This window comes from Euprymna scolopes, chromosome 42 (assembly GCF_053919585.1).
Source record: "Euprymna scolopes isolate OS-2025 chromosome 42, ASM5391958v1, whole genome shotgun sequence".
Lineage (NCBI taxonomy): Eukaryota > Metazoa > Mollusca > Cephalopoda > Sepiida > Sepiolidae > Euprymna > Euprymna scolopes.
In genome coordinates this window covers 40,345,864-40,356,987 of record NC_136523.1, presented here as the reverse complement: position 1 = coordinate 40,356,987, position 11,124 = coordinate 40,345,864, and the positions used below count along the sequence as shown (strand labels likewise).

The following is an 11,124-nucleotide window of genomic DNA, read 5'->3' as shown; positions in this document are numbered from 1 at the left end:
CCACGGCGCAGTGGATAACGGCGTTGAATATCTACGGTTCCAGTGTTAACTATTCTGTACTTTTAACTTTTAATAAAAGCTTAGGAAATATTTCCACTCATTAAAAAGTACGATAATTTTATTTTACTGCATTTTATATCGATTATGCGTTTGTGTATTTTTTTTTTTTTAATTTGAATGTTAACTATTCTTTACTTTTACGAATCTCTTTAATCAAGCAAAATTAATTTTTTTTTAAATGTTTTCAGGCCAAATGAAGACGATCTGGAGTGAACATCTGAGTGCGAACTGTGTCAATTTATTTCAAGAAATATTTCAGCCATTATTGACCTTTGAAAGAAGAAGAAGAAGAAGAAGAAGAAGGGGGGAGAAGAAGAAGAAGAAGAAGAAGAAGAAGAAGAAGAAGGCAAGTGAGGAATAGTAAGAGGGGAAAAAAACGAATACACACTTGAAAACCTTTGGCTTCTGACTTTAACCAGAGGAGATTTGTGGAAATTATTCACATTTCCCGGAGAGAAAAAAAAATGACAAATAAAATGTTTTAAAGGTTAGTCTATCTGCAAAACGTTTCATTTGGATCGGAATGCGAAAAGAGCAAGCAATTTTATCCGGCGTTTCCCGGGAAAAGCAAAATAAAAAAGTTTTAAAATGTATGCATAACATATTTCATTTATAAACTATCCCCTCTCTCTCTCTCTTCTCTCTCTCTCTCTCTCTCTCTCTCTCTCTATCTATCTATCTATCTATCTCCCTCTCTCTTTCTCTCTCTCTCTATCTATCTCTCTATCTCTCTATCTCTCTCTATCTCTCTCTCTATCTCTCTATCTCTCTCTATCTCTCTCTATCTCTCCCTCTCTCTCTATCTCTCTCTATCTCTCTCCCTCTATCTCTCTCTATCTCTCCCTCTCTCTCCCTCTCTCTATCTCTCCCTCTATCTCTCCCTCTCTATCTCTCTATAACTCTCTCTCTCTATCTCCCCTTCTCTCTCTCTATCTCTCTCCATCTCCCCTCTCTCTCTCTATCTCAATCTATCTCTCTTGCTCTCTCTATATCTCTCTCGCTCTCTCTCTCTATCTATCTATATATATATATATTAAAGTGAAAGTGTCTGTCTGTCTGTCTGTCTATCTGTGTACATTTCCCTACGCAATAACTCTGTCAATTTTTAGTCTACAGACTCGACATTTGATATACAGGGTACTGAGATTTGGGAAAATCAAGGTGATCGGTTTTCGGCCTGAAATTTGGCGATTAAGGGGTCAAAGTTCAACAATTTGACTTTTGAGAACTCTATCAAACTCCTCCTACAATTTTCGGTCTAAACACTTGAAATTTTAGATATAGGTTCATTGGACATGGATCTAACTTAATAGCTTGATTTGAGCCCCAAACAATAAATAGGGGTCAAAGTTAAAAAAATTGACCACTTTTTTTTTTTTGCTCAATATACATCTCCAAATACCCGGGCAACGCCGGGCACCCATGCTACTATATATATATATATATTGTATTTTGTGTACAGAAAATTGTTAGATGAGACAAGTCATTGGTACCGACGGTTTCAAGCCCGATAATTAGGACCGTTTAAGATATCTATATCAAACTCTCTTCAGCCAATACTCATTTCATCAAACAGCAATGAAGATGAGTATTGGCTGAAGAGAGCTTGATATGGATATCTTAAACGGTCCTAATTATCGGGCTTTAAACCGTCGGTACCAATGACTTTTCTCATCTAACAACTTTCTGCATACAAAATACAAAATATAAATACGCTCTTATTTTTCGTATTTTCCTTTTAATGGAGCACTCTGCTGGATTTCTTTTTCCAAAAAAAACTATATATATATATATATATATATATATATATATATATACAGTACCGATAAAAAGGAAAGTCTGCACTTGTAATTTTTCAAAAACTGCAAATTTAAGCTAAATTTAATGTAACTGTTTAAACAACCTCATTTGATTCGCCTTTTATTCCTCTATAATTTTACCTGTTAGTATTTGACTTTTAATTACAATATCCTAGTGTTCACGTCAATTTAAAAAAAATAACTTCAAATTCAGGAGGCAAAAAGAAAGCCCGTAGCAACAAATTCTCTTAAAACCAGCTTAAATTATCGCCCCTAAATCAGTTTAAAATATCCACCAACAGGCAACAAATCATCTCTAACCGTAATTGTTATTGTTCCAGGTTATACAACGTAACATTTAGTCCATATGCCACGACTTTCTCTTAGTGATCGTCAGAAGCTCATTAATCTCCACCTTTCTGGTTTATCCAATCGGGAAATCGCCCGCAGATAGAAATGTGATGAGAAAACGGTAGAAAAGACTGCACAAAGGCACCAAAACACCAGCAGTGTTCGTGGTGCCCTTAAATCTCGTTATACTAGAGTTACTTCTAACAGGAAAGACAATGCTATCAAGATCCGCAAATCGGAACGGCTCCCAAAATCCAACAACAGTGGAATCTTGTTAAAAAGTGCTCTCTTTCTACTGTCAAGAACAGATTAAAGGAATTTAATTTGCGAGGATATGTTGCAAGATGCAAGCCAATTATTTCTGTAAAGAACAGAAAGCACCATCTGGACTAAAAATCCGTCGTCTCTGTCGAAAGTTTTAGGCAGACATACAAACATACATACATACATGATGATTGCAATGCCTTGTCATTGAAAGTCCATGTGCCCGAAGATGACTTTTTAACCCTGCTAGCGACTTGCATACCCTCAAGCATACATGACACTGTTCACTTGTTTGGATGAAACTAACAGCAGCGGAACCTGTATCATCGTGGGCTTTCATGTGATTAACAAAACCTGTCTTAGACAACATAGCCCGATCACACACCTTACAGATCCAGAGATCTCCATGGTAGGGCGGCAAGGTTTGGCATTTCCTACATGCTCTCTTAAGCTTCGCTCGGTCTATTTTGGCTGCTTCAAAGTATTCTGCGCCCCTATATATTAGTGTCCTCCACTGCTTGCGATTAAACGCTAGGGACTCCCAACTGTCAACAGGAATATGAAAGCTCACCAGACTCTCCTTGATGCTATCACGAAAACGTTTTTTGGGCCTGTGCTGGGGTATTTTTCCAAGAAAGAGCTCACCATAGAACAAGTGTTTTGGGAGTCGATAGTTTTTAAGCCGGATGAGATGACCCGCCCAATGCATTTGGTTCTTAATAACAATGGTAGCAATACTGGTTATTTTGGCCTTTTTTAAGATGTATCAGGGACAAAGCTATCCCTCTTTAAACCAAGAATATGTCTAAGACGATGCTGATGGAACCTCTCGAGCAATTCTATATGTGACCGGTACAAGGTCTAAGCTTCAGATGCGTAGAGTAGGGATGGTACTACACATGCTTGATATACTGAAATTTTAGTTGTCAGAGTTAGATCACTGTCAGACCAGATTCTATTTTGTAACCTTCCAAAAGCATCAGATGCCCTGCTGATTCTCTGTCTTATTTCCGCATCAAGAGTGTCATCATTTGATAAGGTTCTACCAAGGTAGACAAATTTTTTTACGACTTCAAGGCGCTTTCCACAGACGAAGATATTAGGTTCCACATACAGATCATCGGGAGCGGGAGTGTACATGACTTTAGTTTTCTTAATGCTAACTGTCCGGAGCAGGTACAAGCATTTGTAAAGAGATCCATCACTAGTTGCATATCTACTTGGGAGTGTGTTACCAGGTCAGCATCATCAGCATACAATAGTTCCCTAACAAGTCCGTCATTAACAAGTGTTTTGGCTTGGAATCTTCTGATTCGTTCGGAACATAATATAAACACCCATATCACAATCGTGGAAACCATACCAGAGCACAGCGGTCAGATAGAGCAAAAATAATGTTGGTGCAGCTATATCACCCTGCTTCACACCATTATCAATGGGGAATTCTTCCGAAAGCCGACCATTGAAGTTGACGCGACCTTTCATACTACGATGAAGTTGCTGGAACTTGTCTGTAAAAGCAGGTGTACAGCCAAATTTTCCAGCACTTTCCAGTGAACCTCACGGTTGACTGTGTCAAACACCTTGGTTAAGTCCACAAACACTTGGCAAAGAGGCATACGTTGCTCAATACATTTTTCCAAAAGCTGTCTAGCAGAAAACACCATAATCTACAGTTCTACTGGGATTCTGGAAGGATATCAGGGCAATACTTTTCCAATCGGTTTAGCAAGAGTCGTGCAAATACCTTTCAAACCGCACTCAGCAGTGAGATATCTCGATAATTTCCACAATCAGACCTTGTACCCTCTCCTTTTTACAACATAACCAAGATGGCATCTACCCAATCTTGGGCAACCGGGTCACCCTGCCATACTGACAGTATCAAAGAGTGGAACACACAATGTACATTGACACCACCATGTATCAGCAGCTCAGCAGGGATGCCATCCAGCCCAGGGGCTTTGTTCGAGTTTATCTGTTTTATGCAGTCAACTGTTTCCGCAAGAGTCGGTTCAACATCAAGTTCCGGACAAAAGGAACATTGAGGGATACTTTCTATTGCAGCAACATCAACATTAAAGGGTTATGAAAAAGATCATGAAAGTGTTCATGCAATCGATCCATAATTTCATCTGAGGTTTTCAGCAAGGTTTTCCCATCCTTCACCAGGAGTGGTGTAGTTGAAGAGGATTTCGGACCATAAGCCTGATGAAGCAAAGTGTAGAATGTCTTGACATCTCTGTGATCGTAGGCAGTCTGTATCTCCCTGGAGAGGTCAGACCACCATTTGTTTTTTATTTGGCGCACACAACACTGAACCTCACGCCGCACAGAACAGAAGTGGGTAGCGAAAGCTGGCTTGTTCAGAGGTGAAGAGTTGAGAAGTTTCAAATAAGCTTTCCGATTTCTATCAATTTGAGGCTTAATTTGATCGAAATTATCAGCAAACCAATCTCTATGTCTGGGAACCTTCAATCCAAGAGCTTCAACACCTTTTTGGTATATTGTATCTCTTACTGTCTCCCAATCACAATCTGAGAAATTCACCTGGTTGAAAGCAGATTTCAAGGAACTTCGTACGACTGGATCCTTCAATTTGGAAACATCAATACGTTTAGGCACTTTGACACCATTGACACGGCTTTTTTGCGAACTGTAATTCTCAGTTTAGCTCTGACCATTAAATGATCAGTACCACAGTCAGCACCACGCATTACTCCAACTTTGCAAAAATGTCCAAGATCACCACGTCTACACAGTATGTAATCAAGCAAATTACCACGTTTAGATTGGGGATGGAACCAGGTCTCCTTGTTTTTCTGGTGGGAAAGTGTTGGTGATAACAAGATTTAGTTCGCTGCAGATATGGAGAAGCAGCATACCATTTGAATTGACTCTACCAATGCCATATGGACCCAATGGAAACCAAGTCTCATCGTCTGATCCAACCTGTGCATTGAATACACCAAGAATCACTAAACGCTCAGCACTTGGCAAACTGGTGATAACAGATCTAAGCATATGATAAAAGGAAGTGATATCTTCAGACGAAGTAAGAGTCGGCACATAGACAGAAAGAACATTCATGTAACGACTAGCAGCAAGGGGCATTCTTAATGTCATTGCACGGTCATTTATGCCTACTGGCTGTTCGATCTTGTCAGTTAAGGAGTTCTTAACTGCAAAACCAACACCAGCCTCACGCCTCTCCTTTTCAGCTCTACCAGACCAGAAGATCGTGTAGCCCGACTCACGCTCAACCAGTTGATCCTCACCTGCGAAACGTGTCTCAGAGAGTTCAGCAATGTATATATTGTATCTTTGCAATTCCTTAGTCAAAATTGCAGTCTTTTGTTCTAGTCTTTTACCATTGCCAATAAGTGTTCTCACATTCCAGCAACAGAGCTGGAGTGGGTGTCGTTTAGCATAATATCTTCTGTTGCTGTTAATATGGACAGCCATCATCAATGGGACTTTTTTTGACAAATATCTGAGGAAGTATCTGTACAAAGATGTTATTACAGAGATTTAGCTTTGTACGACAGCTAGTATCTCTCTCAGTTCAAAATGTTGATATCCAGCAACAAGCAAGAGCAAGATAGTCAACAACAAATCAAAGTGCAGACCAGCTTAAAGCGGGTACAGATCTTCCGCTTTTTGTTTTTTTTAATCAGAGATTTGCTCCTCTTAGAGAGGGTGCCATGACAATGGCTTTCTGGAGCTCTCTCCACCCCAGAGAAAACAAATCCAACACATGCAACATGTAAAACGAAGCAGTCATGAATCTCGGTGTTTTGTTTTGTTTTTTTGTTTTTGTTTTTTTTTAATTGAGAAAAGCGTTTAAAAACGGTGGAACTCCTCAATGATCATGACGACAGTGATGACGTTTACAATTAAAATGAATCCAAACAATGAATAAAACTAAAAACAAATCCGACACATGCAATACGTAAAACAAATCAGTCATGAATACATACATACATACATACATACATACATACATACATACATACATTTACATATTGGTAACTCAACTTTACGACCCAAACCGATTAAAAAGCTTGCCCTATCTCTGAATACACTTTATGTAAAATTTCAAATGTTTAGACCAGAAATAGTCTGACTAATTTGGCAGAGAATGCAGAGGTCAAATTCTTTTTAAATTTGACCCCTATTAACATTATTATGACCCCTTAACATATATTTGTTGAGCAAAAAAAAAGTGGTAGTAGGAAGGCAGGCTCGAGCCCATATCGCGAAGGAGGAAAAGAACGGGGTAAAACCTGACGTTTTTACGGTTACGACCACCGCCAAACCTGAAGTGAGTTATGTTCAAATTAAGGCTAGACATTTCCCTACGCAATAACTCTGTGAATTTTTGTCTACAGATTCGAAATTTGATATACAGGATACTGAGATTTGGGAAAATCTACGTGATCGGTTTTCGGCCAGAAATTTGGCTGTTAAGGGGTCAAAGTTCAATGAGAACTCTACCAAACTCCTCCGACTATTTTGGGTCGAAACACATGAAATTTTAGATATAGATTCCTTGGACATGGATCTAACTTAATAACTTTATTTGAGCCCAAAACTATAAATGTTAATAGGGGTCAAAGTTTTAAAAAATTGACCATTTTTTTTTTTCGTTGTTGTTGTTTTTTTGTTTGTTTAGCATACACCTTAAAACACCCGGGCAACGCCGGGCACCCATGCTAGTCTATATATCTATAAAAGTGAACGTGTCTGTGTGTCTATGTGTCTATCTGTCTGTGTGCCTGTGTACATTTCCCTATGCAATAGCTCTCTCAATTTTTAGTCTACCAACTTGAAATTTATATACAGGGTACTGAGATTTGGGGAAATCTACGGGATCGGGTTTCGGCCAGAAATTTGGCTGTTTAGGGGTCACCGTTCAACGATTTCATCTTTGAGAACTCTACCAAACTCCTCCGACAATTTTGGGTCTAAACACTTGAAATTTTAGATATAGGTTCCTTGGACATGGATCTAACTTAATAACTTGATTTAAGCCCAAAACAATAAATGTTAAGGAGTCATAATAGGGGTCAAAGTTTTAAAAAATTGATCTCTGCGGTCTCTACCAAGTTACTCACACAATTTCTGGTCCAAACATTTGAAATTTTACATAAAGGGTATTCAAAGATAGGGCAAGCTTTTTCATCGGTTTAGGTCGAAAATTTTTAGTTACCAATATATAAATGTATGTATGTATGTCTGTTTGCATGTCTGCCTAAAGTTTTCGACAGAGGCGACGGATTTTACCAAGATCAGTATTGTTTTGAAGTTCGACCTTTCATACGACAAATATCGAAAAATTAATTCCTTCACCTTCAACTAGGCACTTTTCTAATGGGGGTGGGGGGTTAAAATTTATTGTTTACGGCTCAAATGATGTTATTAAGTTAAATCCATGTCCAAGGAACCTATATCTAAAATTTCATGTGTTTTGACTCAAAATTGTAGAAGTTTGGTAGAGTTCTCAAAGGTCAAATGGTTAAACTTTGACCTCTTAATCGCCAAATTTCTGTCCGAAAACCAATCACCTCGATTTTCCCAAATCTCAGTACCCTGTATATCAAATTTCGAGTCTGTAGGCTTTAAATTGACAGAGTTATTGCGTAGGGAAATGTACACAGACACGTTCACTTATATATATATATATATATATATATATATATATATACACACAAACACACACACAATTACTCTTCCGTCTACTCACTCCCCCCCCGCTCACTTTATATATATATATATATATATATATATATATATATATATATATATATATATATATATATATACTCACTCCCTCCCCCGCTCACTTTATATATATATATATATATATATATATATATATATATATATATATATATATATATATAAAGTGAGCGGGGGGGGAGTGAGTAGACGGAAGAGTAATTGTGTGTGTGTTTGTGTATATATATATATATATATATATATATATATATATATATATATATATATATATATATATGAAGTGAGCGGGGTAGTGAGTAGAAGGAAGAGTAATTGTATATACACGAAGCAGCAGAAATGATGAGAATGTAGTTTGCGCATGTGCAAGTCTGGAACCGGAAGTCATATTCATTTTTCTTTCGTGTACTAACACGAAAGTAATAACCAGCCTTCATTTTTTTTTTTTTTTATCTCGCTAGATTCAAAATTCTTTATCGATGTCGATGTCAATTGCCGATCGGCGGATAAGGCGTGAAATCCAGGAATTACTTCAGAGTACAGAGGTTGAAAGCTTACATATACGCGTGGAACTGGTCGACGATAAATGCGACCATCTGAAGACTGAGATTGCAGGACCCCCAGATACGCCTTACGAAGGAGGAACGTTTAAGCTTGACGTAAAAATTCCACTGAGGTATCCCTTTAGCCCTCCGAAAGTTCGATTTATGACGAAGATCTGGCATCCGAATATCAGTTCTGTTACCGGGGCCGTTTGTTTAGACATCCTGAAGGACAAATGGGCGGCATCTATGAATCTACGGACAGTCTTATTATCCTTGCAGGCTTTATTAGCGGACCCCGAGGCGGATGATCCCCAGGATGCCGTTGTAGCGAGACAGTACAAGGAGAAGCCGGATATCTTTAAGAAAACTGCTGCTTATTGGACATATTTGTATGCAGGCGGTCCTAATCGCGAAGCCGAGTTCGAAGAGAAGATTCTTCAGATAATGGATATGGGCTTTGGGGTGGAGCAAGCCCGGGTTGCCTTATCTACGCACGACTGGGACACAATGCAAGCAACGGATGCTTTGTTAAGATAATGACATTGTGGCATGTCACAAAATTTTTTGTTTGAGATTTTTCTTTTCTAGAATAGTTGCGCTTCTAAAAATCTTTTTTTAAATTACACAAATTGGTGCTAGTGCGCTATTTTTTTAATCGTATTTCCAAGTTTAAAGTTTTATGTTTATTTTTTATTCAATTGTAAGGTTGAAGTATAGAATAGGTACAAAACACTCTTCCTTCCCCATGTTAAGAATGGCTTTTTAAATAACGTTATCATTTACGTCCGGATCACTCTCTGCACTAGTACCCACAAATTAACCATAACGTTAAAGTTTAATTCTAAATTACTTTAAAATATTTTCTTATATCCATCGTATTTTAGCAAACAATAAAAATGAGATTTTGTGATAATTTAACGGTCAACAAATTTAGATGTAAGTATAGCTTAGTCAACGAAAGCAACCCTTCTCAACCTATCCATTTTAAAAATTCATTAGATTGTTGTATTAAAAATTTTACTTGTGTGTTTCTGCACTTTACGAAACTTGGTATTTTTGTTAGATCAGGTTTTCGGCGTTCATCCAAAATTAGACTGAGCTGAAAACACGTGCATCTCCAAGATGGCCGCCAGAGAGGAATTTCATTGCACAAAAAAGTGGTACTTGTGCAGTTTATGGATTGTGCTGAAATAATGTTATTGAGAAAACCCCTTTTTTTTTTTTTTTTTTTTTTTTTTTTTTTTTTTTTTCGTGGAGATGTTCTTGATTTCTTTTTACGTATCCTGTACTTTCGTCTAATTTTATCAACAAAAGATAACGTAAAATTGAATTTTGCCTGACGGACGGTCTTATTGTCCTTGCAGGGCTTATTAATGGCCATAGAGCCTGGTGACCTGCAGAATGCGGTTGTAGGGAGACAGGACAAGGAGATGCTCGGTATAGTTTTAAAAAGTACTGCTTATTGGTCATGGGCGCAGTTCTATTCGTACAGTTGATTTCGAAGAGAAGGTTCTTTAAATAATAGATATAGGATTTAGAGTGCAGCAAACCCGGATTCGATTATCTACGCACGACTATAACACAATCCAAGCAACGGCTGCCTTAAGATAATGGCACTAACGTGTTTTGTGGGAAGGAAGAATAATGGCACTTACAACCTGTTCCATTTTCGGACACAAATGAACCCTAATATAAGTCGTCTTAAATTCTACAAATTTAAGCATTTTATTTTTCTTTCACACCATTGTATTTTAGCAACAGAAAAAAAAAATCTAATGACTTTTTTTGGTCCTTCACCCCCACCCCTAACAAGAGTACACCTGTAAATTCACTCTGATCCGTTCGTCCGTCACCACTTTTCTCAATAGCTACGCCTTGGAATTTTTGTAAATACTGCACGAACATTAAACATGTGTCTAAAAAAAAAAAAAAAAAAAACGGATTTTCCGGGAAAACTCCGGTTGCCCCCCTAGGAGTGCCTTTTCTGGTTAAAATAGCTAAAATTGAAACTTGTACTTAAAAAAAAAATTGATGCCTTGGATTTTTATAAAACTCTCTGAAAAGTTGGTCCTGGATATGACCTTAAACTATATCCGATGGTGAGGCCTCAGCTTGCGGGCTTTGGGGAGCGTGGAGCCACCCTTTAATTGTCATTGCTCCCAGGTCCACTCTGACCCGGAGTGATAGTACCTCTTAGGGTCCCAACTATGGGTTAAATAGAAACTGACTTGCAAAAAACAAATATATTCTATTAAAAAAATTTCTTAAATCACTGGATTCGGCATTAAATAACCTGAAAAGGGGTTGATATGCCGTAAAACAACCAACCCAACTCTGAAAAGTTATAACTGATTTCTATATAATTT

General features: G+C 37.8%; 1 pseudogene; it reads left to right on the top strand.

Annotated features, from left to right (window-relative positions):
• Positions 1–8,524: 8,524 nt before the first annotated feature.
• On the top strand, positions 8,525–10,670 carry LOC145267038 (ubiquitin-conjugating enzyme E2 K pseudogene; annotated as a pseudogene).
• The last annotated feature ends 454 nt before the right edge of the window (positions 10,671–11,124 follow it).